Below are 27,739 nucleotides of genomic sequence, written 5' to 3' on the forward strand. Positions count from 1 at the left end.
AGGTGCATTGACCACCTCTCAGTCCCTCCCCTCCCCCACCTCCCCCATTCCCCCACTCCCACCCGCAGGTGAATGGGGAAACACGTGAATGGGGAAACACGGGGAAGCGGGTGGGTGGCAGCAGGGCGACCTACCCGTCCTGGCAGCGGAGGCAACTTCAGCCTGGGGACTGGCAAACGGGCAGAAGGTGGCCCTGATCACTGGCTAGGCCAAGGGATCCTACCCGAGCAATTTTGTGCACTGGGCCTCTAGTAGATTCTAATTATTAGGATATATACATCATCATTTGATTTTAATATCCATTTTATATGCTGGGAGGATTAATATATTCAGCAAAGAATCCTGGATTCTTAAACTCATAAATAAAATACAATGAAATAAAATGATGGCGAGAATAATTTCATTTGTTTTAAAATTTAGCTGTTAATGACTATTTGTTGAGATACTAATTATTCAACTACCTTAAAATATGGAGAGAACTGAATAGGTTTCTTATTATCATTATTATTGTTTTTACTGTGACTCCTAGTTCAGAAAATAACATCAGGCACATTCTCAGAGATCAGGGGTTTGTGTAGGTTTTAAATGAAGTCAAACCCTACTAATTGCCAGGTGAGGAGCAAGGCCAGTCCCCTGCTGGGAAATAGGTGCCTCTCTCTGCTCCCGTGATGCGGACGTGGCCCTTGCTGTTGTCATCGAGCCCAGCGTTCCCATGGCTCCTTTCTCCAAGGTGAGCTCCAGCCTGGGGCCCCTCTCCATACCTGTTTAAAGATACAAAAGCAAAGTTATGTTTATTTAAATATGACACAAATCTGTTATAAAAAAATAAGCATTTCAGGCTTTAGAAAACCTTTCCTGAATAGGCTTTGACTTGGTTAAAGAGCTATGGGAAGTGGGGTCTTTTTAATCCCTCCCAGGAATAATTGTAGCTGAATATGCCTCCTGCCTTGCTCTTATTAACATCAAAATATATTCACATAAATAATTTCATTTAAATGGGACTGACTCCATTTATAATAGATCTTAATAAAATTCAGATAAAGGAGGCAGAAAATGTTCTGTGTAACTTGATGAGAAACCATTATTTGATAGCCATTATATAACCAATGATGATGATGATGATGATGATGATGATGATAGCTGATAATTACAAAGTATTTACTGTGTGCTGGGCACTTTTTAATGTACTTCACATATTGTTACTAATTTGATGCTTAAACAATTCTATGAGGTAGATCCTAATATTTTCCACATTTTACAGATCTAGAAACTGAATTTCAGTGAAATGAAATAACTTGGTATTACATGGCTTGTAAGTGGTGGAGGAAAATTCAAACCCAGGCAGTCTGATGTTAGAGTCTGTGTTCTGAAATGATGTATGATATTGCCTCTTAATTATATAATCTTTTGAAGAAATCATCTTAAAGACTCGATGTAAGTTATGATTTAAATGGCATTAATAGCTAATATAAAGCAGTAATATGGCTGCAATTTATTGAGTACTTACTATTCCAGATACTGTGCTAAGTACTTTGCATGTACTATGTAGTGTTTTGCACATTTTATTTAATCCTCTTCATAATGTTTGAAGCAGGTATTATCATTGACATTTTGTAGATGAGAAAAATGAGGCTTAGAGAGGTTTACTGGCTTGCTCAAGGCCAGATAGCAAATTTGAGATAGGATTCAAAGCCAAGTCCTTGACTCAAATGCTTTTGTTTTTCATCTTGAGCTAAAAGGTAATGAAAAGAACCAAAATTGGACTGTTTCATGTATAAGCAGCTCTATTATATAAGTCATACCATTAATTTTGATTTTTTGGTTAAAATAACTCAAACATATCAGAATGGTTGCAGATTTTCAAATGATTTTATCTTCACATTAAAAAATGTTTCAAGCAAAGGGACTGGTGCCTGAACAACGCTTGCATTATTGGGCAGTGTAGTGTCATGGGCATCTTTGATTATCTGGTAGAGTCTATGTCCTTCTTCTTGAGTAAAGTATGTGCATGCATAAACTAAAATACATAGGATGACAAGGAACTGGTTATATTGAAGGAGTTATCAAATTATTAAAACAAATTTGTTTTGTGGTAATACATGTGCTTCTTTACTAACATATTCTATTAGATCTTGCTTTGGGCATAATGGCCACTGTAATTATAAACTGGTTATGAACCTGGATGATATTTTGAAATACCAACATTACAATGCAATATGAACATTCCTATGATTTCTGTTGGTGACAGTTGCACAAGTGCTGCTAATGCTATCCTGATTTGTTGCCTAAATTCATAACTGAAGCAAATGCTAAATTTCAGCTAGCTATTGGTAAAAATATAGATCTAATTTTTCCCCATCTGAGTTTAAGTGCCTCCATGAATTCTATCTATGGACCCCTTTGGGATCCATGAACCCAGATTAACAAACTCTAGAGCGTTTTGGTTAATCTTATGCTCTTCAAGTAAAGTTATCCAAGTTGATGTGCTGTTTACATCTAGACCCTCAAAACTTTGTGCCTCAACATTGCCAAGCGGTCTGGGTTCCCCTTTACTGCCACCCTGTAGAGGTTCTCCCTGAGCCTGAGGAAGAATGCCTTTATGTTGTTAATTGGTTATTTGCCTACTCATGAAGTATGAAGACTCAGCCCTATCTTAGATCTTACAGTTCTAAAGAGAGTTGACAGTAGCAGAAATACACTTTCAAGGTTGAGGATGGGATGACACTGCCTAGGAATCCTGCTCATGAAGAGCAATAACAGTAATAAAAGCAGTAAATGAGAGACTTTGATTCTGAAAGTAAATTTATTGACTTTGCTACCATGATAGAATCTATTAGCCTATTACCCTTCCCCATATCTTCTTTTCATGCACAAAATAGTATCATATTATACCATACCACATTGCTTCATTTTTTCATTCAGAAATATTTATTGTCTACTATGTCCCAGGCACTGAGTTATTAATTTGTCTATCAATTATAATTCCACAGTTCTTTGAAATTATATCCAATTTTTAGTCTAGGAATCTGAGTTATGCAGTGGTTTTGATGTGCTTGTAAGTGGTAGAGCAAATCATTTTACTTTTTATACTGAGTGGTACCACCTACTCTTAACAGCTCTCCCAGCCTTACCAGCTGGAGGGGAGGGCTCAGTAACTGAGCAATTAAGCTGCCTGATTCCCAGGAACTTGTAAGACACCGTGACACAGATTAACATGATATATAGGAACAGTGATTTTCAACTGAAATTTGCTGAACTTGTTAAGGGCAGACAAACTGCATTTTGAAGTTCAGATTGCTATTTGGAAGCAAGAAAGTGGATTTCAGGTTAATGGATTTGGAGTCAGATTACTTTGTGCTTGACTAGCTTTTGGTAAATTGGCCATATGTTCTGAGTCTGCTCATAAATTCTGTTTACTCTTCTTCTGTTTTTCTTTTGTGCTGTTTCATTTACCATTTCCCATTCATTCCCAGCCTCACTTTTCCATGTTTTTGTCACCTCTTCTCTTTTACCTTTTAGAAATCCACAACTACTTTTTGCCAGAACTCTGCAGATGAACAGTGAGCTTTTGTACCCTGTGAAATACCTTCTCCTTTATGTTCAGGTGGTTTTCGCACTCTTGCTACCCATCAGCTTAGGGTGATTGGTTAATATCTGTTCAGGTTAGAGCTCAGCATGACCACCTATTTTCATTCCTTAGTTGCCCTGCCTGGCTAGTCTGCCCTCCCTATCCCTAACCACCCTCTGCCCTTCAAAACTCCTCTTAGATTTTATCCCTCATTACCCTAAAATAAACTTCTAAAAAGTTTGTCCCTATATACCAGTTGTTTTTAACATTTTTAATTCAATTCTTACTCTTTAAGTTTTCCAATGACATATAATACAAAGGTATACAAAATTCCAACATTTCATAAATGCAATAATGTAGAAAATAAAAATATGAAATCCCATAATTTCCCCTTCATGTAGTGCCTATTACTCCAAATGCTTTATTTCCTGTGTATAGACCAACATACATTAACACAGTTCTTTATTTTCATATAAATGATTATATCATGCATATGTTTCTGCCACTTGCTTTAAAGAATTTTACTTGGTCATATCCCACAGGTATATCTTCATGTTAACAAAAATAGATATACTGGAATTTTTAAAGTGATATAGGAGGTCACTTTTTGTACATGTAAGAATTTATTTAATCTGTCTCTTATAGATGGATATTTGAGTTTCCCATTTTTAATCATCGCAGAGCTGCAATCAATATTCATATATACTCTAATTGCCTATAAAAGATAGGGTGTGTGTGTGTAAATATGTGTATCTACAATAAGATTAAAGGGAATTTTCAAAGAAAACTATGTTTGTTATTCTACTACTCACATCTAGTGGTTTGGAGTTTTCTATATTCCCTCCCACAATTCAGCCTTTTATATACATTGTTTTAACCACTGTGTATTTATCATTTTATATCTTTATCATTTAACACTAGAGGCCCGGTGCATGAATTCGTTCACTGGTGGGGTCTGGCTGGCCCACCTCAGTTGGAGTTGGGTGGGTGGGGGGGCGATCAGGGGTGGGGCTGGCTGGGAGGAGGGGCCGGGGGCAGTTGGCTGCCCGCCCCGCCCTCTGGTCAAACTCCTTGCTGAACTCCTGGTTGAACTCCTGGTTGAGGGTACAATTTGCATATTAGCCTTTTATTATCTAGGATTATTTTATAAGCGCTTTTTCCACGTTGATAAACTTTGTTGGTGGTTCTAATGGAAAAGTCAGTTTCCATTATATTGATTTCCTGGTTGATGTTTTTGACTTCTACTCTCCTGCTTTCTGTTACCCATCTAATGATACTTCACTAGTTCAACTTTTCCATTACAGTTACCTCTCTTCTTACATATTCTCTGCTAAGCAACCTCTTTTCCCTGTGCTCTCGTGAAACCTTCTGAATAGAGGCGGTGGCATCCTTGGCCACCTCCTCTGTGGTGCTCAAGACCCAGCACACACACTCTTAGTGCTTAATACGTACTAGTACATGGTCATCATTGTGACTGAGTGGCTTTTCAGTTATCTCCCTAAGAATTTTCTCCACATTGCAGTGCCTCTACAAATACTGTCCTCCACAAAAAGGAGTATACCCTGTTGGTAATCCATGAGTGCCAAGATGCACTGTAGATGTAATTTATATTCAGAGCCATTTATGCAGTGCATTATTTAGGCAGTTCAGAACCAAGGAGAGTGACTATTTGCTTTAGTTTGGGTTCAAGGTCAGTGGAGGATTTACTGTGTTTAGGACTCTGTAGTGCTGTTGGCAAGATGTAATTTTTCCATAATAGATGAAAAGCCAGACCCTGTATAAACACACTTTAATAATGGTGAAAGCGCTGGCAGAGCTGTACACTGAGGAAACATTAAAGTTCACACTCCTGTAGCTTAGACTTAATTGAAGTAAATAGTCTCCATATTTACATTCGGGTTGGTTTGTTTTAATATCAGTTCCTGGAGTGATTCATCACAAGTCTTTCATTCCTCTACATGTAACTGCATAACAGCTTATTCCAGGATTCCATTTGGCTTCTGTCTTGTCTCCAGGCCTGGGGACGGATTTACATTTCCCTTTGTGGGCCTTAGCAATCCTTGACCTGGCAGTCTGGCCTCCTTTGCTCCCGATATCTCTATTGCCGAGGGGTACTGCTTTCTCATTAGCTGTTGGTTCACTGAAAAAAAATTACTTGAGGGGTTTATTAGGGTCTTGAGTGGAGCTTTTTGCCTGTTTGTGTAACAGGTTCTCAGATATACTTCAGGGGTTGCTCAAATGTGTTTTAGAGAAGCCTCAAAGCCTCATGCGTTCACTGGGAAGGACCAATAATCATTCCTTATGTCCTGTGAACTCAGTAGATTTTCCCTGAAATGGAAATCTTGTCTAGGATAGAAGAGAGTGGGAAGCTGCTAAGTCCAGAAGAAAAATCATCCTTTTTATGCAGAAAAAGACAGCTTTAAGCTTGTTTCCCCCTTGTGTTGCAGTACTTAATCCTGCCACACCTGCCTCCCGAGGCCAGGGAGGACTCCTGAGTCTCTTCAGGAGACACTAGAGATAGTGCTTCCCTCCAGTGCAGCACGCTGACCATCTTCTCAAGGGGATTTAGTAGAACTTAAAGACTTATGCCTAAGAACCCCCTGGGCTGCACCTATTAGAAAATCTACTTCAAAAGCTGCTTAAAAACAGTTTCTGAGCAAATAGGAAATGAGGCTCTCCTGTCTTCCAGTAAAAATATTTTGGAGGAGTGTGTTCTGAGGGGTGCCCCAAATCCCATCTAGCCTGTGATATCTCCTCCATTGGTCTGTGGTGAGATTTGTAGTTCTCACAATTCATTATTTGGGGTGAATTATGATGTCTCTAAGATGTACTCATGACAATCTGAACAGATTCTCAATGAAGGAGTATCTCAGCAGCTTTCTGACTGGTCCCTCTGCTTCTCTCTTCACCCTGCTTCTGTGTTCTTAATATAGCAGCCAGGGTGATCATGTTGCTCTCCCCCAAACCAAAATTGCAGCCTGTCTGATTTTAAAATAAAAAAAAAATATTGGAGTCAACTTCAAATTTTTTCTTTCTCTCACACCTACATCTAAACTCTTAAGAACATCCTATAACCCCCAAGAATTTGAAACATATCCCAAATCTGACTACTTCTCCCCACTTCCACTGTATTCTTTTGGTCAAGATCACTATGATTTATCACAGTAATCTCTTGGCTGTTCTCTCTACTTCCACCCTTGCCCATTTAGCCTATTCGCAATACAGCAGCTAGACAAATTCTGTTAAAATGTAAGTTCAACAAGGGTGCCAAGATAATTCAATGGGGGAAAGAACAGTCTTTTAAGCAAATAGTTTAGGACAACTAGATTTCTATGTGCAAAAGAATAAAGTTAGATAGACCCCATTCTCTCATACCATATACAAACTTTCATTCCAAACGGATTAAAGACCTAAATGCAAGAGCTAAATTTATGAAACCCTTAAAAAAGAAATAAATGTAAATCTTCATGATCTTGGAGTAGGCAACAGTTTTTAAAATGTGATACTAGAAGCATAAGTGACAAAAGAAAAATATAGATAAATTAGATTTCATCAAAATTTAAATCAACATTTTGTGTAAAGGATGCCATAAAAAAAAGTGAAAAGGCAACCCACAAAATTGTAGAAAATATTTGGAAATCATATATCTGATAAGGGACTTGTAGATAGGATATGTAAAGCACTCCTACAGCTCAATAAAAGACATAACCTAATTAAATGTGAGCAAAGGATCTGAATAGACATTTCTCCAAAGATATATAAATGATCAATAAGCAAACAAAAGGATGCTCACTGTTATTAGCCATATGTGAAATTCAAATAGAAACCACTATGAGATGCCACACCATGCCAATTTAGATGGCTATGATGAAAAGACAGGTAATTGCAAGTGTTGAGGATATGGAGAGTTTGAAACACTCATACACTGCTGGTGGAATGTAAAAATATTTGGCCACTTGGAAAAATAGTTTGACAGTTCCTCAAAGGATTAAACATGGAGTAACCATATAACCCAGCAATTTCACTCTCTAGATACTTACCCTAGAGAATTGAGTGTATTGTCTACATAGAAACTAGTACACAAGTGTTCACAAAACATTATTCATAATAACTACCAGGTGGAAACAACTCAAATGCCCATCAACGAATGAATGGGTAGACAAAACATGGTATGTTATTCAGCAATAAAAAGAAAGGAAATACTGATACATGCTGTAACAAGGATGAACCTTGAAAACATTATTCTAAGACTAAGTGGAAGAAGGCAGTCAAAAAGGCCACATATTGCAGAAAGCCGTTTGTATGAAATGTCCAGAATAGGCAAATCTGTGGGGACAGAAAGTATGTGACCGGTTTGTGGCAGGGGGAGTGGCTGCTGAGGGGTCTGGGGTTTCTTTTTGGAGTGAGTGATGAAATATTCTAAAGTTGATCCTGTCAGCTCCAGATGGGATCTGAGTTGTGGTGATGGTTTCACAACTCTGTGACTAGACTAAAAACCACTGAATTGTACACTTTAAATGGCTTAATGAATGTTGTCAATTATATTTCAATACAGATATTTTAAAAATAACAAATGATATTAATCCTTTGCTCAAAACCCTCCAATAGCTTCCCTTTTCATTCAGACTAAAAGCAAAGTCTTTACAGTGGTGCTTGGTATCTCCTTGACTTGAACACACTTTGCTTTATTTACCCCAACTCTAGACACACTGGACTCATTTCTGTTTCTCAGAAATGTTAAGATTTCTAACTCATTAGTTAGGAGTCTGCTGTTTCCTCTGCTTGGAATGCTTTCCCCTGTAACTATCCACATGAGTTTCTCACTTTTCTCAGATCTTTATTCAGCTATCACCTTATTTAATCATCTTGTTTTAAACTAGAGGCCCGTTGCAGGAAGATTCCTGCAAGAATAGGGCTTTCTTGGGCTGATCGTGCTGCCTAAGCCCCGCCGCCCAGGGCTGCACATGGGGGTCTGGATGGCGGCTCACACTGGCCCACCCTGTCTGCAGTATGCAAATTATCGGCCATCTTTGTTGGTGGTTAATTTATATATCGCTCTGATTGGCTGATGGGCATAGTGAAGGTATGGTCAATTAGCATCTTTGTCTTTTATTAGATAAGATGCACCCTCATTACAATAGCTCTTCTCTTATTTTTCTTTAGTGCTTTTAGAACCATCTAACAGAATATATACATGCACATATGTGCATGCATATATATTAATTAATTCATTTATGTATTGTGTTAATCTCTCATGAAGGCAAGAAGTTTGGTCTGGTATTTTTCACCAATACATCCCAGAACATAGAAGAGTGCTGGCATGTAGCATATGCTCAATGGATATTTGTTGAATCAAGGAATCAATATAAGTTTGTTAGTGAACAGTTGGTATCAGTTACTGTGATTAGCTACTTGAAACCCAGGAAACATTAGAAATGTGAAATAGGATAGATTTTTTTTTTTTTTATAATGGGCCTTTGCAGATCAGTTCAAGTTTTGGATGGTAGATTCTGCCTGTAATGGGGCAAGCCTACTAAGACACGAATTTGGAGGGTGAGGGTCTTGGGTGCTAGTTGAGAAACAGATTCAGAGAGGAAACCGCCTGAAGGAACTAGTGAAGCAGAAGAGGGCTGCTTAATAGGCAGCGCCTCTTTCTTTGCAGCTTTAATTAGAGTGAGTGTGAGTGCTAGACCTTCTTAAGAATTGAGTTATTGGTTAGCAAAACCTGTATGAGTAGATGAGACAGTTTTAGAATTTTTGAGGCCAAAAAAGAATCAATATATGCTTGTTATTATTAGGTATCATGAAAAGGAAGTGAAGAAACATAACCCAAGAAAAATCGGTTGTCACCTTGGTATGTCTGTTAGACATTAACTCATTTTATTATTATTTTGAACATTTCTAATGATATGCAATGAAAGGATTATTATTTGGATGTCATATCTCTTTGAAAAGTAGTGAATGAAAACATTTCTATTTAAATGTGGGTGAGGGATGGTTTAATATTACTTTTACCAATTAATCTTTGAAATTGACAATTTAAAAACTAGTGCCATTGCAAATCCACATATGGCACTAGAAAAAGGCAGTTAATCATAAAATAGGTGTTTTTGGTGTAAGACATTTTTTTTCTTTTTCACATAATGTCACAGAGCTTTTCCTTAAATTACTAGATTGTTTGACTATATATTTGACTGTACAGCTGTATATTGTTATGTTAAAATGGATTAAAAACACATTTAAAATACTAAAGCTTAATTTATAAAATTATTTTACTCTTGGCTATATCACATACTGTGTGTTCTTTGAGCTTGGGTAAAAGGGCTTTTGAAACTATTCACACTATAAAATAAAATAATGTGGTATTCCCAATGGTTTATATTAATATTTGAAAAATGCCATCTTATTAATAACATTTTCTGCACATTTTCATTTAAAATACACAAGGTTTTCAAGGAAACTAGTTATGGTGATATATTTAGGTTTAAATTAAGGTAAAAAATTCTATAGAAGGAAGAGAAAAATGGTTTAAAATCACATTCCCAGTTCTATTAGAATTGGTTCAAATGAGGCAGATCCCAAGCATGGGATGTTGAGCAGAATAGGAATCAGACCCCCCATTATTAGGCATGTTTGCTATGTAAGAGCCCATTGTGTGTTCAGTGTGATTGCAATTAGCTATCCATGGATTCTAAATAATAAAAGTCAAGGTACATTCATGATACTCACACATTATAACTTGCTTGATAACATTTATATATACAGATACCAGACTTTTAAGCTGGTGGTCTTTTCTAGAAGGTCAAGCCAGGTCTCTTCTTGTTGAATATATCATCGTGCTTTTTTCACTCATGGTACGCAAATATGTTCAATATGCATTCTGGGTAATGGCTATAATTTGTGCACCTGGGTGGTGTCCTTGGCCAGTGAGATCACTTCTGAGGAAGGGCTCCCACCTACCTGAACCAGGTTACGGTGCTCAGGAACAGTGGAGCTCGGAAGAGTTGAATCTGTCATACTAGTCAAGCTTTTATTGCCACTGCTGAGCAATGCAGACATTTCCCAGAGATGCAGACCTACACTTGCTTGAGGAAGTCTGTGTCATCAGGGGCCCAATGCCCAGGCTGTCTGGTATTTATTATAAATACTCCAAGATATGTAGCCACTCTATTAATATTCAGGACCATTTAGGCCAGAAGTAGCAGTTCTTCCCACTATTGTCTGGGATTGGAAAAACCTAAAGGACAAGACTATGTAGCAATGCAAATGTTTCCCAATTCGATCCATGTTTCTGGGGATGTCTTTCAGAGGCTCTACTAGATTTTATTACATATATCATTGCCTTGATATTGGGAAGTACTAGTTGTAATGGGAAATATATTTGCTGGTCAGTATTAATCTTCTATGGCAGAGTCAGAGTAGACCTGACCTGTATTAGGTTTCTATCTCTGGTTCACTTGACTCATCCAAGTTTAAGTTGACTATTTTTAAGGTTCCCTAAAGTGGGATCTGCAGGGAGAGTGAGGGACGAGTTTGGATAAGAAAGTATAACCAGCCAATGTTTCATCCTTTTGTACCTCCAACCCAGTGTCTTTGCTGCCTCCCATGTCTTCAATAAGGGCTCAGAACCACCCCTTCCACTTCTCCTAAAGGCCCCAGAACCCACTTTTCATTACAGCCTTAGAGCTTGTTCCAAACAAATCCCGCCCCCCCCCCCATACTCCCAGATAGTCTCCTTAACTTCTGTTGTTAATGCATTACACAGTATCTTTGTGAGAATGAGTCTTTCTCTAGAGCTAGAGGGCCATGCTGCAGATTAGAGACAAAATATTAAGAACTACTTTAAGTGTGATAAAATAATACATCAGACACTATATGACACTTCACAGTTTATCCACAGCCGTTAGCACAGGTCTGAATTTTGTGTGGCAATTTTTCCAGGAAGCTTGCTTACCCGATGAGCTCTATGTAACTTGAATATGGTCACATGGAAATAGAACACATGCTTGCCACTCTCAGGGCCAAATTAAGGACGTATCAGTAATATTCCTAGAAATTAAAACAAAAAAACATTTTCCTCCAATGAGTTGTTCAGTGTTGTATGATTCTGACTTTAGGAAAACATTCTTATTGCCATCACCTCTGAAACATAGCCTGTTGACTAGCTTTTTAAAGGGAATTAAGCAACTACCATGCTTGATTTGCTGAAAATTCTTGATAATTTTCTTTGGGAAAATAAAAGAAAATATTTATAACAAAGCTCTTCAGGTTTTCTGGCCTGCATTAATAATTAAAAGATCAATAAGTGCACTATAGCAGAAGGGTCTACACAAGTATAAATGTGTGCAATTGAATCAATAAGATACATTAAGCGATGTTCTCTGCTACCCAGATGACCGAGAGAGGGCAAAGCAGGTTTAAAAAAATCAATAAAAGGAGGGAAATAGAAAGAGTTATTCCTGAAAATGGGTTTTGATCATCATTCTCTGTTGCGCACTTTACCATCTTTAATGTTGCACTTTTACGGGAAGTCTGAGGAAGCAGAGATTCTTCACCTCAGTGCCTGTGCTGTGGTCAGTACTAAGTGGAAGGAAGGCCTATGCTGTTTTAAGCCTGAACCTTGAATGACCTCCTGATGTGTCATCCAACTTGGGGGTTTTGAATCCTTTTCCCCATGGTCTTTTATATTTCACATCTTATTTTTCTCCAAATTTGCCTTTTTCCTTTCATACTTTCTGATTCCACAAATACTTGTATTATTAAAAATGACTGGTAATAAATTTCATTGTTTCAGTCTGGTAAATACCATCATGTGTTTATGATTGCATTATTGTTTGTTATGTAGCAGAGAGGAGTTTTTGTGTCTGTTCAGAAAAGCCAAGTTGTAATTGTGATCTTTAAAGGCCCAGCTACTGGATTGTTCCTTTAAATGTCATGCTTTCTGATACATTTAAACATTGAGCATTTTTATTAATATTTTTTAGCGTAGAAATACATTCTCTATTTTCCTAAACTCATTTTCCATTTTAAAATGGTAGGCCTTTAAAAAGAAATTCTGACATAAAATTGGTTTAACTGAGATATCTAAAAGTACATTACAAATAATACAGTCACACACCCCTCTTCGGAGACAGAGAAGCCGGTAGATAGCAGCCGTCTGGTAGAGAGCCTGCCTAAATCAAGGTTGGCAATCGTATCTTCAAGATGTATCCTGAGCATGATTTTTCTTACCTATAAGATTATGATATGAGATCTCTAAAAGTGTAACTAGTCCCTAAGAGCAAGTTCTCTGATTTTGTGTCTTTAAGAGATATCCGATAAAGCTTTGTTCCAAGCAGAGCAAACTGGAATCTCCTTTACATTGGACGTTATTATAGTCTCTCTAACAGGAATGCTCAGTTTCCCCAATTGCTGGTGGTGTGTGCTGTGATTTCATTAAATGATATAGCGTTGTTATTATCTCTGTGCTCATACCTGCAGATGTTAAAACAGCACGTTACTGAAGGTCTTTAGATCCGGGAGTTCTGCAAAGCAGATGACAAGGGTCAGCAGTTGATTGCTTGCACTTCTGCGTTTGCCTCATTGCCTTCCCCAAGACAATTCTCCTAGAAAAGGAAGGCAGGGGGCCCCAGTAGTTTCCAGAGATACTTTCAGATTTGAAGGTGGTGAATTGCAGTAATGACTTTTCATTTATCTCTTGGTTACAGATAAGAATTTCTGATTTGAGGGGATCTTATCCATTGGGTGAGGTTACAGAGGAGTTCAGTGGCCTCAATTCGGTCTGCCCATCAGGTTTGATCTTCATGAAGTCCTGCTGGAAGCGGGAGTGGGAGACGCCATCCTCGTGTTAGTTTCCTAGGGCTGCTGTAACAAAGTGCCCAGGAACAGGTAACTTAAACCAACAAATACTGGTTGTCTCATAATTCTAGAGACCAGGAGTCTGACATGAAGCCATGTTTCCTCTGACACCTGTGGGGGAAGAATCCTTCCTTTCCTCATGCCAGCTCCTGGGGGGTGTTGGCAATCCCTGGCCTTCCTTGGCTTGGGCTCCCCAGCACTCTCATCTCTTCCTTGGTTGTCACATGGAGTCTGCCCTCCTGTGTCCGTATCTTTCTCTTCCTGTAAAGTCACAGTGGATTAAGGCCCACACGATGATCTCATCTTAATTTGATCATAATTTAAAAGACCCAATTTCCAAGGTCAGGTTTGCAGGTACTGGACATAAGGGCTTCAACATAGTATTTTGGGGAACACAATTCAACACATAAAAATTCTGCAGCTTTTCCTTGTCCAAGCTACAGAGAGTTCTTGGTGTGGGCTTCAAACTGAAGGTCAGGGGTCTGAACAACTGAATTTGGAAACAAGTCTGTGGTCCAAGGAAAGATGGCAAAGCTCTTTAAAGGACAACGCCTTTGGTGCATTGAAAATCTGGGTCTCTGTCTCCCTTTGGAACATTCAGAGGAAGGCCAGGATAAATCACCCCGTTGGAGGTGGCTTTCTGTAATGCCTTTTGATGCTCCTGACATGTTTGTAAAGCCCAAGATTCGTTTGTGCATAGAGGTTATTATCTTTCAGTTCTTTGTGTGGAAAATAACTGAGCTGATGGTGTTTTTCAATAACACAGTTACTGACCTTCCCGCATAGCAATTGCTGTCTGGTCTTTGCTCTTTGTTTGCCACAGAAGGTGTTTTCCATACCATTTGTTGTATTTTGTTATTGTTGTTCTAGTTCTCTTATGTGGATGATATAAAACTACTTAGGGTGTATGAAATACTGATATTTTTATTTCCCATCCCATACAATACAGATGTGTGTGTGTGTGTGTGTGTGTGTGTGTGTGTGTGTGTGTATAGAATGGGGTCTGGTCATCCAGGTAAGAAGGTATACACCAGAGAGTGGTTTGCCCTTTACCCTGTCTAGAAAGAGGGTTCCATTGAGGGGGCAGTTAGCAGTGAATCTTGCAGCTGGCCCAGCCCATTAGGTGTGGGCTGCCTTTTATACTCTGTGTGTGCTTTTGTGCAGTTATATGTATTGTGTCAGGGATGTGAGCTGTTACTGCGTTCAGCCTGGCCACTGACTCCCACACCCAGAGCAGTCTGGTCGGGAACTTGCTTTGTCTGGCCTTCCTGGGATGGAGTGTAAGGCTACAGAGAATCCAGTGAGCGCTGTGGGCCAGTAAAACAACAAAAAATTATTAATGGACAGTAATTTGAATACTGCCATGCTTTATTCTCTGAATTTTTTGAAAATACCAACTTAATTCTTAAGGGGATTCTCAATTATGAAAATCTTGGAGCAAGATTTAACGTGAATATGTCTTAATGTATTTTTTTATGTAATAGCACACTGTATTTTTTTGTAAGGGTACTATGTTTGGTATTATCTTCAGTGCTTAGCAGTTGGAAGCCAATTGACTTAATTTTTTTTTTTTTGGTAAATGGTAGGGAGCTGATTGGGCATTCATCCTTATTTGGTACATGTGTTTTAATGACTTGGTGGAAAATGCAACTAACGTTATAAGAATGGAAGTACAGTTTATCCTTGAACAGTGTGAGGGTTAGGAGCACCGATCCTCTATGCCAGTGGTTCTCAACCTTCTGGCCCTTTAAATACAGTTCCTCATGTTGTGACCCAATCATAAAATTATTTTTTTGCTACTTCATAACTGTAATGTTGCTACTGTTATGAATCGTAATGTAAATATCTGATATGCAGGATGGTCTTAGGCAACCCCTGTGAAAGGGTCATTCAACCACCAAAGGGGTCGCGTGACCCACAGGTTGAGAACTGCTGCCCTATGCAGTCAAAACCTCCATATAAGTTTTGACTCCTCTGAAACTTAACCACTTATAGCCTACTGATGAGTGGAAGGAGCCTTACCAATAACACAGATAGTTGATTAACACATATTTTGTATGTCATAATATGCATTATATATTCTACTGGAGGCCTGGTGCATGAAATTTGTGCACGGGTAGGGTCCCTAGGCCTCGCCAGTGACCAAGGCCAATCTGTGGCAGTCGCCTCCCTCTGCGGAGCGACCAGCGGGGCAGTTGGGGGGCCCCAGCTGGCACCCACCTTGGCTGGCCTGGGACCTGTGGGCTGGGGGCAGCTCCTGAATTGAGTGTCTGCCTCCTGCTGGTCAGTGCACGTCATAGTGACTGGTCGTTCCACCATATGTTCTTCTGTTCAGTCAATTTGCATATTAGGCTTTTATTATGTAGGATTTTTATAAAAAGTTCGAGGAAACATTATTATGAAAATTAAGGAATAGAAAATACATTTACAGCATTGGACATATTTATTGAAAAAAAGTCCACATATAAGAGGATCTACACCATTCAAGCCCTTGTTATTTAAGGGTCAACTGTGTATTCGAGAGGCTTAAATGGTCATATGTCAATTTCAATTGGTAATAAGGATTTGAATAAACATGGTGAGATAAAGGTTTAATGTGCTTTCTGTTGTTGGATGCTTAGTCATCAGGAGTGGGGGAAGACAAATTATTAAAAATTATTGAGTCATAAAATGGGAGTGGGTCCCTGGAGTTCATCTTTATCTGTCTTGTGTCTCCAGGAAGGTCTGCTGTTGGCTGTGTGAGGCTGTACAAGATTAACACTGCAAATGTGCTGTTTTAAAGGGTTAGCTATGTAGGTGCAGGAGCAAGGGGGTGGTGTTGTAAACCTTTTCAATTATATTCACATTACATATGACTCCGATAAGGTTTGAAATGAATTCCAATGCTGTTAGTATTGATTTTAATTTTCTTTCCATTTTCTTTCTTTGCTTGGGATGAAATGTTAATTAACTCTCACCTGTGAAACTTGTGCGACTCATATTGCTTGTTTAATTTAGATTATAAGCCCATGGGCAGGCTCCTTTTCCCACCTCTGTAGTGTGAAGGACCCCGATGGCAGAAATGTTTATTACTGTTATGCATTATAATAATCATGATGTTCTGCTAAAGTATTATGCTGATTGCATTTACTCTAGGTGATAGCTTTGGTCCTTTCAACTTGAAAATATTTTATTTTACTTTAAGCAGGTTAGACTAAGTGATTTCATAAGGAAGACTAAGCTAGGTACTAAATTGAAATGTAGTTTAAATGCATTTTTAAATTATGTTGGTTATTCTGAGCCAAAAGCAGATACACCTTCAATATAAAGTATGTTTTAATCATTTCTAATCTTCTTTCACTCCAGAATGGCAAAGTGAATTTTTTTCTCTGATTATTACCAAAGAAAGAAGGACAAATAAGACTGGGGCCAAACTTAAAAAGGTTTGGCTGAGAAAAGGAGTTATGATTGAGTGAAAACAGGTGGCTATAATATTCTGCTTAGAAATATCTTCAACAGGAACTTTAAAAAATTGTAAACTGTGTCATTTCTGTAGAAGGCTCCATCCATGGAAAGTGACAGAAAACTGAAGCACATAATCAGAATAATTCAATTCAGAAAACATTCCATGTGAACTATCTCAATAGAGAAAGCCTCATTAATTAAAACAGACTTGGAAATTTAAAATAGTGAAGTTTAAATTAATGTAATCTCTAGTGTTTGACAAATTGATGTGATTATCCAAGGCCATTACCTAGAATTCAGCAGAGGTTCTGGGTAGTGGGGAGGGAGTCAGAGAAAACCTGGGCTAGCTTAGTGGAGCTGTGCTTGTCATAACGGGTTACTTGTTTTATTCATTTGATAGACATTTATTGGGCACCTATTGTGTAATTGACACTGTGCTAGGAAGTGAGCATTCACAGATGAGTAAGACATTGCTTTCTGCTCTCAAGGATGAGACACACCATAAAGAAAGAGTTAGGAAGCTACATAAAAGGTCAGTGGTAGGTTACAGGTTATCATAGAAATACTGAGAATGGATAGCTAGACTAGCCTAGGAGCCAGAGAAAGCTACTGGGAGGAGGTGATGCCTGAGCTGAATCCTGAAGAATGGAGGTGATGATGAGGGGACAGCATGAACAAAAGCACTGAGGTCAGAAGTAGCACAGGCACAACAGGAAGCCCCAAGCAGTTCTTGGACCACAGAGATGAGGGGCAGTGATGGGAAGGTGAGGAGTGGACCGAGGCCAGATTGGAACTTATGCTAAGGAGTTTGGGTTTTGTCCTGTAGATGATATGGTGCTGCTGAAGGTTTCAAGTAAGGATGTGATGGAGTCAGTTTTGTGTCTTACAAAGATCTCTGGGGTGTGGTTTCTTGAATAGAGGATGGATTTGAGGCTGGAACAAGTCCAGAGGCATGCAAACCAGTTAGGAGACTTTCTGAGTTATCCAGGAAAAAAAAGGAAAACATTAGAATCTCGTTAGTAAAAACAGCAGATCTTGGAGATTAACTGGATGTACTGTAGATTCTGAGGGCAACGGAACAAAATAGAATGAATCTCTGACACCTTGTTTATATATCTAATGGATTGCTGGTGTTAACAAATGAAATTGAGAACAAAAGTGGAGGATCAGTGTTTTGGGTGAAGGTGAGGATTTGCCTAATTTGATATGTCATGGGATATAAACAGATCCTCTGGTACAAGGCATGCCCTGGAGGTACACCTACCAGCTTCTTCTTCTTCCCTTCTTATCTTCTCTTTGCTGCTTCACTATAGATTCATTGGAGCCAACTATAGTAATGGATTTGGGAGTCATTACATATGGGTGGAAGATAAAATTGTAAGAATAGGAAAGATCTGCGCCCCCCCCCCCCCACCTCAAAGGGTAGAGGGGATCCCCCACGAGCATAGAAAGGACCCTACACACAGGGTGGAAGAGATCTTCCAAAAATGAGGGATGGGCTCCCAGAGCAGGAACAGAGGGGATTCCTCCCTAAAGAGTGGGTGGTAATTAAAAAACGGACCCAGTGCAGAGAAGATCTGTGTGATTTACAAAGTTCACTTTTTTTCTGTCCCTAAGACAAAGGTTTACCCACTTCTTCCATTAGATAGACATTAATATTTTCAGGCCACTCGCCATTTTGCTTTCTTTTATAGTCCCCTTTAAGATATTAACTTTTACACTTTGATTCCACTTTGATCAAAACATTGGCTTCTGTGAGGTGATGGGGAAATAGCAGAGATTATTCTACACATGTTTACCTAAGACTACTCTTATTAGGAATATTTTGTGTGCCAATTTATTTTTCAAGGTAACAAACATGAACAAAGTTTTTCAAATGTGTTAATAGATGAAAAAATCATGAATTTTTGGTGGGTTATTGTTCAGATGTTTGAAAATCACTTTTTGTCTATCACATGAATTAAATCGTATTTATATTAGACATGTGCCTTCTTCATAAGCAATGCAAAGAGAAATGTTTACTTGGCCTATCTGAATTATTCTGAATACCAAATTTGCAGAGTATGAGGTAAGAGGTTCTACTGTAATTTAATAAAAAAAAAATAGTGTTTTAATCTGAGTCAAATGGATACTTATTTAGACTTTCTACTTTATCTTAGCGTATATAATTATATTTGGAGTATATATTGAGTAAATGCAAATGTAGGGAATGTTGGATATTGTGGAAGATTGAATTTTCTATGTGTCCCATGTTCTGCCACTTTCTCACTGAATGACATCAGGCAAAGGAGATAACTTCTTTGGGCCTCTGTTTTCTTCATGTGTAAAACAGAAGGACTGGACTAAGTCATTGGCTTTGTGGTTATTATGATTATTATTCTTGATTGAGTGATGAAAGCTGAGAGAGGCTCAGGTTTGAGTTGGAAGGTAGCTGTGTGCCAGGGAACTCACTAAGAGCTCAACTTGCCAAAGAAAGGGCAGAAACTTCTCTTCTTCTCCCAATCACTCAGATTCTTGATGTTCCACACACCTCCATTTGCTATTTAAAATAATGGACTGGTGGATCTCAGAGGGAAGGCCGGGATGTGTGGGGAGAGATTAATTTATATGCATTCATGCATAACCCAGGGACACAGACCATAGTGTGTGAACGCCTTGGAGGGATGGGTGTGATGTGGAGGGTCAATGAGGAAAAGCTGCATATCTGTACTACTTTCAACAATAAAGTTAAATTTTAAAAACATGTTAAACTATTTAAAAACAAACAAAAATGAATCTTTAAAAATAAAATAATTTAGACAAAATGTTTTACAAAGATTCATGATTGGATTATAAATATGTGGTCCGTTTTTTTTCTCCAAATTGTGTTTTATAGAATACTAAAGGCCTGATGCACAAAATTCGTGCATGGGGGTTGTCCCTCAGCCCGGCCTGTGCCCTCTCGCAATCCAGTGCCCCTCGGGTAGGGTCCCTAGGCCTGGCTGGTGATCAGAGCCTATCGGGGCTTTCCTTCCCCTGGCTGCTGGCAGCTGGCCCCGCCCCCACCACTGCTTACCATCTGTGTGGCACTGCCCTCCCCCGCCCCCACCACCAGTCACCTCCCTCTGTGGGCGACAGGTGTGAGGTGTGATCGCTTGTCTGGCCTGGGCCTCCCTCTGCGGGGCAATTGCTGGCTGGTGGCCTGGGCCTTCCTCTTTGGGACGATCATGGAGGTCCCCACCCGCTTAGATCACCCTGCTGGCTGGTGCCTTGGCCTCCCTCTTTGGGGGCGATCGATTGTAGAGCTCCCCCATCAATCTCCCTGCAGAGGGTGGCCTGGACCTCCCTCTGCAGGATGATTGTGGGGTGAAGGTGGGGGCCCCCCTGACCAATCGAATCACACCCGTCTTGCTGGCCTGGCGCCAGTGCATGTCATAGCGTGGTCGTTTAGAAGGTTGTCTGGACATGGTTCTGCTGTTTGGTCATTGGGTCGATTTGCATATTACACTTTTATTATTATAGATTCATTATTGGCACTCAACCAAAGGAATTAGTGTTTAGATACGTCCTGGAAAATACTACTTACCAAACCCCTTTCTCAGAAATTCCCAATGCGTCTCACATTTTCCAGGAATTTCTCCTGCAAACAGATATATTTTTTATTCTGGAAGTTCTCAAATGAATTCCTGTTTTACTTAGAATATGTTACCATCCCAGAGAGTCCTTGATCTTAGAAAATTTTATGGGGAACAATGATGTATTTGCCTAAGCTCTCCAGATGTTCACTGAAGGTATAGGGTATTAAATGCCAAAGAGATGAGTGCTATGCTATACTCAGATGCATATCACCACCCTGTCAATTCTTACAATCTAAAGAAGCCTGGAAAATGCATATGGAATGAAATAAAATGCTTTTTCCCCCCTCAAGAGCTTTAAACTGACAAGTAATGCCATTTTTATTCAGATCGTCTTTAGTTGCACAGTAAGCAAGATAGTTGAACTGAAACTTATGAATTTGAGGTTTCACTGTTTCATTGTGAGGACAGTCCTAGGAACAGAGTGTGCCCTGACTTGTGAAACGCCACCTGGTTTGATTCTTAGGTCTTTAGCCCTGTCCCTACCTCATTCCTGCCCCTTCTCCTTTCTCCAGGGAAGAAGGAAAAGAAAGATGAAAAGAAAACAGGAAAGGAAAATAGGAAGAGGGGTGATTGTGCTTATAAAAGCTCTAGGGGTATTGCATTCTGGCAGCTGGCATCATGGCCTTTAGTACATTAGCCTATTCTACATTTTTATAGTAGAAAATAGTAAGGGGGGGATGGCTTTTGTTTTAAACTTGGAATGATTTGTTGTTGTGGGTTGGTGATAATAGTATTTATATGAGATGTGCTAATGATTATTTTGGATCTACAATAACCTTAATATTTGATTTCTTTAAAATCAAACAATCAATAAGCAAATCCCTAAAAATAATGATAATAATTCTAGCAAAGTCTTAAAAGAAAACAACTCCTCAAAGTTGATAATATTTTTCAAATGGTTTCATACATTTCACTAATGGTGGGGGCAGTAGAGAGGGTAGTCTGGGAAGGAGATTAGAGAGAGGCTGTCTATAACAGTCAGCCAATGTAAGATTTATTCAGACCACCCCTTGCCACACCCCTGCCTGGGCTTTCCTCTCTCCCCTTTTCCTCCTCAGCAGCCACTTTTGCCGCCCCTGACCTCAGGGAGCCACATGCCTAAAATAAACTTTCTAGAACAACTTTGTAATGACAGCCTAATTATGTTGTCTGACAGTCAAATGGAAAAGAACGCAGATTGAATCCATTTTACTCAATGTCTCTATTGTCTACCCAGAAGGAGGGCTAGCACAGTTTCCAGGATCCTTGCTAAGAGAACTTCAGTGGGGTGTGGAGGGGTGAGAACGACCCGTTAGTGTTGGGTTTACAAGAAAGTGTTGCTCTTTATTCCCACCTGGCTGAATAAGTGTGATGATGAAATAGCTACAGAACAGTTATTATGAAGGATGTAACTTGACCCCATGAAAATGACTTGGGGACATCTGCCTTTGCTTAGAGTTTGAGATGGGGAGAAGTGCACCAGAAAAGAGCAGGGAGGTCAGTACTGAAACTGCATGGGGGGAATCAGGGAGAGGTGTAAGGTCTTCCCTAGTGCAAACATGGCCTTGAGGTCAACGCTCAAACACTTCTGCCTAAAAGAAACGTTTCCTCCGTCTTTTAGGGCTGAATTCTGTCTAAAGGAGAATTTCTCCTTCCCCCATCAAGCCAATTCTTCTTGCCCTTAATTGTTTAAAGTATGTGTAATATTTGTTGGGGGATTCAGGTGTTTGTCTGTAGTTCATTTTTCAAAATCACGCAGATAATAGAATGGTCACTGAATAATTAAAATTGAAACATGAAAATTTGCTTAGCGGAAGTCAGAGTTTAAAACCTCAAGATTTTTGCCACCCTAGCTGGTTTGGCTCAGTGGATAGAGCGTCAACCTGCAGACTGAAAGGTCCCAGGTTCAATTCCGGCCAAGGGCATGTACCTTGGTTGCGGGCACATCTCGGGTGGTAGGTGTGCAGGAGGCAGCTGATTGATGTTTCTCTCCCATCGATGTTTCTAGCTCTCTATCCCTCTCCCTTCCTCTCTGTGAAAAATCAATAAAATATATTAAAAAAACACAAAAAACCTCAAGATTTTCTTTGTCCTTTGCTGTGAGCTTTCCTATGGGTTTATGTGTTCTAAATTGCATGATTACACTTTGTTTTATCCCTTTTTTTGTAAATATGTGGTTTGCTTTGAGAAGTAATATTGTCATCATGTGCTCCTTGGACCATATCTGGTTACCAAAAAAGTTAGGAGCATCAAAACTATCTAAAAGTGGCTTACAGCTGATCAGAAACAGAAAGTGGCTGTAGAAATAACAACAGCAGAGATCAACAGTCACTTTTCATGCAGATATTTCTTACTTGTGGAAGATAAATTTAACTCAGGAGACAAAAGATATGCTCTTATTTGTAAAAGTCTGACTTCCCAATGCCTGCCCTGGCCTCGGGGAAAGGAGCATGACTTTGACTGACACCCCATAGCTCTTTCGAGCCCTCTGTTTGGTACACTTCACAGCAAGCGAATAACAGCATCACTACTTGGTGATTCCTGAGGCCTGCATTCTTTAGATTGCTGGTGATTATAAAGACCCAATTAGCCATGTCCTGATTTCTTAACCTTCAATCATTTCAGGGAAGCAGGGTTCTCTACAGTCAACTGTCTCAGAGTGATTGGCTAATGGTTGCTTACTCAGTGGGAATGGAAACCATATTTGGCTTTCTCATTATATATATATATATATATATATTGCAAATTAGCTAGGGATGCCGTAATGGTCATGACCAGCTCAGGAGGAGGGTTTGGGCGTGGCCCTGAGCCTGAGAGAACAACACACAGGTGTGACCCGGAGCCTGAGAGAACAACATGCAGGAGTGCCTGCTCTGAGCCTCCGTGGCATGGCTGGGGGCAGGCCCTCAGTGGACACATAGGGGTATCTGCTCCAAACTGCCGCAGCCATACTGTGAGGGTCAGTAGGACATCCCTTGAGGGTTACCAGACTGTGAGATGGGGCAGGCTGGGCTGTGGGACCCCCCCCCCACCCAGTGCATGAATTTCGTGCACCGGGCCTCTAGTTAAAAAATAAAATGTTTCCATCACTCATTCTAAATAACAGTCAGAAAAATATTAGCTTACCCTTTCCTGCCAAGGTCAAATGCTTTAGAATCACAACTTAATAATCAAGAAAGTTGGGAAATACATCCCATGTAATAACATTTGAATGCTACACATGCACGAGAACATTAGTTTTGTTGTGTCAAACACCAGAGCATTCAGTGGTGGCAGTCCTGCTCTCCTCCCCTTCTCCCAATGGTTCTGTGTCCTCATGATGAGAATAGTAGAGTCAGATAATTTTTCTTTTGTAGGGATCTTAGATATGCTACATTCATAGTCACTAAAGTAAGAGTGTATTTCTTGCATAGATTTAAATAGAAGCTCTGTGTGTGTGAAACATGGTATTTGTCTTTCTCTGACTGGCTTATTTCATAATACTCTCCAGGCCCATCCACGCTGTTGCAAAAGTTAAAATTTCTTTTGTTTGTTTGTTAATCCTCACTCAAGGATATTTTTCTATTGATTTTGGAAGAGGGAGAGGGGGACACAGAGAAACATTGATGTGAGAGAGACACATCACTTGGCACTTGGTTGCCTCCTACACACCCCTTGACTGAGGCTGGGGATCGAACATCCAATCCAGGTATGTGCTCTTGACCAGTAATTGAACCCACAACCTTTCGGTCTACAGGTTGACATTCTAAGCACTGAGCAACACCAGCCAGGGCTTTTTTTTTTTTTCACCTGAGTAGTATTCCAAGAATCTAATGAACAAAATAGAAACAGACTCATAGGTGCAGAGAACAGACTAACAGCTGTCAGAGGAGAGGGGGGTTAGGGGCTGGGTGAAAAAGGTGAAGGGATTAAGCCACAAAGAAGACCTCAGACACAAACAATAGTAAGGTGATTGCCAGAGGGAAGCGAGGTGGGGGAGGTAGAAGAACGTAAAGGGGGGATAAATAATGATTGAAGAAGATTTGATTTTGGGTGGTGAATACATAATACAATATACAGATGTACACTTGAAACCTATATAACTTTATTAACCAGTGTCGCCCTAATAAATTCAATAAAAGTTAAAAAACAAACAAAACAAACAAAAAAAAAAGAAAGAAAAAGAAAGGGAGGGGTGAGAGAAAGAGAGTCTTCCTTTGAGGAAGGAAGAATTAGATAAATATGAATTCGAAACCATGCAGAATCTTCAAGTTCATTTTCTTCTGAAGTCTATTATTGGGATTATAATACAAAGGCAAATTTACTAGTTTTTGTTTAATCTTTACATATGCTTTTGGTATTTATTGAGTTCTGGTCAAGGGAAATACTCAAATGAATAAAACATTTCTTGTGCTCAGGTACAGAAAAATAGATTATTTCATCACTGTAGAAGGATTGTGCTGCCAAGGAGAGAGGGCGGCATAGGTGCTCTGGGAGTTCTCTCTACTGTCCTTTCCATCCTTGGGATTAAAGAAACAGATGTCAAAAGGAGGACAGAAGGAGAAGCCAGGTGTCAGACATATAAGGGAGAGTACGTAGCGGAGAGACCAGGCCAGTTTGGACCCAGCACTCAGGGTCCTGGGGAGGATAGATATGCCATTCCCATTTCTGCAGAAGCATGTGTTACCTTTCATGCATGAGAAGTCCTTTGTATACATTTGATTTATTTAATTGAAAGGAACTGGCGAAGAGGCAAACTAGGCACTTCTATCTGGGCAATAGCAAAAGAACATGAAAAATGAATCCCTAGAATCTGGTCCTGGTGTTCACAGCATTATTTAAAAGACCTAATGTGATGTCACATGTGATTTATGCTGTGTAGGTATTTTTCTACTGTGTTAGAAGCAGATAGGTATTAGAGTGTAATATATTATGTAGTTTCAAATATAAAAACTGCTTAGTGATGGGAAGAGATAAGGTGTTGTACTGCTGATTAGATAGCCCAGAATAACTGTTTTCAGTGGCAAAACTTATATTTGGACATTTTTATCCTAATGAAATGTTCAGGAGTCTAATATCCTATTTTTCCTACTTGTAGCTGGAGGGTTTTGTACAATTCTTTCTTTCACATATTAATTAATTAATTAATTAATTAATTCTCTCTCTTTTTCTTTCTTTCTTGTCTTTTTAGTTTCCTCAGGCAATTATATAGATGTGTAAAGTGCCACCACCAATTTGAAAGAGAGCCCCACGTAGCCAAAAAGAGTCTTGGATCCCATTTATAGCTGTGATATCGATTCACTTCTAGTTGTGAGTATCTTCAATGACTCATTTTGTCTTGGGCTTTCCTTTTTATAAAAGTGCGTTAAAAATACATTTGTACTCACAGAGTGCTTTTTACCTGGTTGAAATGAATATAAGAAGACTAAGACTCTAAAGTGCTTTTAGAAATAACAGAGTCAGCTGTGTTCCAATTTTTAATTTTTAGTTGAAATTTGTGGTGATGTCATTTCAAAACAATCCTAACAGGTGGAATACAGAACACTTACATGGCTCCTGAGTGATTATGGGAAGGGGAATCATTTGAATGAGGATCCCAGCTTTGCTTTTATAGATACTGGTTCTGGGCTTAAGTGGTAGGAGATAAGTTAGAAAAAAGAAAGTGTCCCGCCAAGAAGTAATTTCACACCTGCTAGACTTCCAAGCGCCAAATGTGGCTTCCCTAGAGTGATTTTCAAGATGTTGAAGTATAAAAACCTACAAAACATGTCTTAAAATGGGACAGAGCTGTGGTGTGACAGGTGCAGGCTCTCACTCACTCTGCCAAGGTTGAGCTAAGGGCTCCATTTAGGGTCTCTGCAGAGTGATGGAGCTGCGGGACCTAGAATGTTTCTTCAAGGGGTGGGACAGTTTTGAGAAGGCTGTAAACTCAATACCTATGCTGATGTTCCTGGAAGAAAACCTCTTTTGGCTCCTTCATGGTTTAAAAGCCCTACTTTATAATTATGTAATTCTCTTTAATAGGTTTAGTGTATCTTTTAGGTTTTCTCATGGAGATTCAGATGGATAGTGTCACTTTGTGTGGAACTGAAGGGTAACATGGTGAGAGTATTTCACGTTCAGATATGGGGTTTGCAGTCATTCTTATTGCATTTAGCATGTGGGTAAATGTTGCCCGATATTTTGGAATCTCAGGGTTTAAAGCGAATTCAGTGGAAGATGGCTGGCTTCGTAACATAGTAGCTTTGTAATCCTATACTAATAAAAGAGAAAAATGGTAATTGGCGTACAACCGATACCTTTTTCATTGGCTAATCAGCGAGATATGCAAATTAACTGTCAGCCAAGATGGCGGCTGGCAGCCAGGCAGCTGAGAATAGGAGGCTTGGTTGCCCCAGCGATGGAGAAAGTCAAGGATCCCCGCAGCTGCAGGGCTCTGAGCTCCTGAAGCAACAACTCCAAAAGATACAATGTTTCAATTATAGAAGCTAAAAGATGGCGGTTAATTTGCATACTCAGGCTCCAAGCAGAGCGAAGCCAAACAGCCCTGAAGCAGCAGGGCAGAGAGGCCTCAGGGCCTGGGATCAGCGGAGCCGAGAGGCCTCCCGGCCCCAGTGATCAGCGGAGCCGAGAGGCCTCCCAGCCCAGGTGATCAGCGGATCCGAGAGGCCTCCCGGCCCCGGTGATCAGCGGAGCCGAGAGGCCTCCCAGCCTCAGTGATCAGCGGAGTCCAGAGGCCTCCCGGCCCCGGTGATCAGCGGAGCCGAGAGGCCTCCCAGTCCCTGTGATCAGCGGAGTCCAGAGGCCTCCCGGCCGGTGATCAGCCGAGAGGCCTCCCAGCCCCGGTGATCAGCGGAGTCAGAGGCCCCGCGATCAGCGGAGCCGAGAGGCCTCCCGCCCCGGTGATCAGCGGAGCCGAGAGGCCTCCCGGCCAGGTGATCAGCCGAGAGGCCTCCCAGCCCCGGTGATCAGTGGAGTCCAGAGGCCTCCCGGCCTGGTGTTCAGCCGAGAGGCCTCCCAGCCCCGGTGATCAGCGGAGTCCAGAGGCCTCCCGGCCCGGTGATCAGCGGAGTCCAGAGGCCTCCCAGCCCCGGTGATCAGCGGAGTCCAGAGGCCTCCCGGCCCGGTGATCAGCGGAGTCCAGAGGCCTCCCGGCCCGGTGATCAGCCGAGAGGCCTCCCAGCCCTGGTGATCAGCCGAGAGGCCTCCCAGCCCCGGTGATCAGCGGAGTCCAGAGGCCTCCCAGCCCGGTGATCAGCGGAGTCCATAGGCCTCCCAGCCCCGGTGATCAGCG

General features: G+C 40.3%; 1 protein-coding gene across 3 annotated transcripts in view; it reads left to right on the forward strand.

Annotated features, from left to right (window-relative positions):
- The window catches only part of ENOX1 (ecto-NOX disulfide-thiol exchanger 1), a 611,845-nt gene that overhangs the window by 38,684 nt on the left and 545,422 nt on the right, over window positions 1-27,739 (forward strand). For 2 of the 3 annotated variants that reach the window (XM_059684703.1, XM_059684702.1), the window contains exon 2: window positions 25,637-25,755. The exons of the other annotated variant lie outside the window; for it this stretch is intronic. The gene's annotated coding sequence lies outside the window, so the exon portion shown is untranslated. The remainder of the gene's footprint in view (window positions 1-25,636; window positions 25,756-27,739) is intronic. 3 annotated transcript variants of the gene reach the window in all.

The sequence above is a fragment of the Myotis daubentonii genome, chromosome 2 (genome assembly GCF_963259705.1).
Source record: "Myotis daubentonii chromosome 2, mMyoDau2.1, whole genome shotgun sequence".
Taxonomy (NCBI): Eukaryota; Metazoa; Chordata; class Mammalia; order Chiroptera; family Vespertilionidae; genus Myotis; species Myotis daubentonii.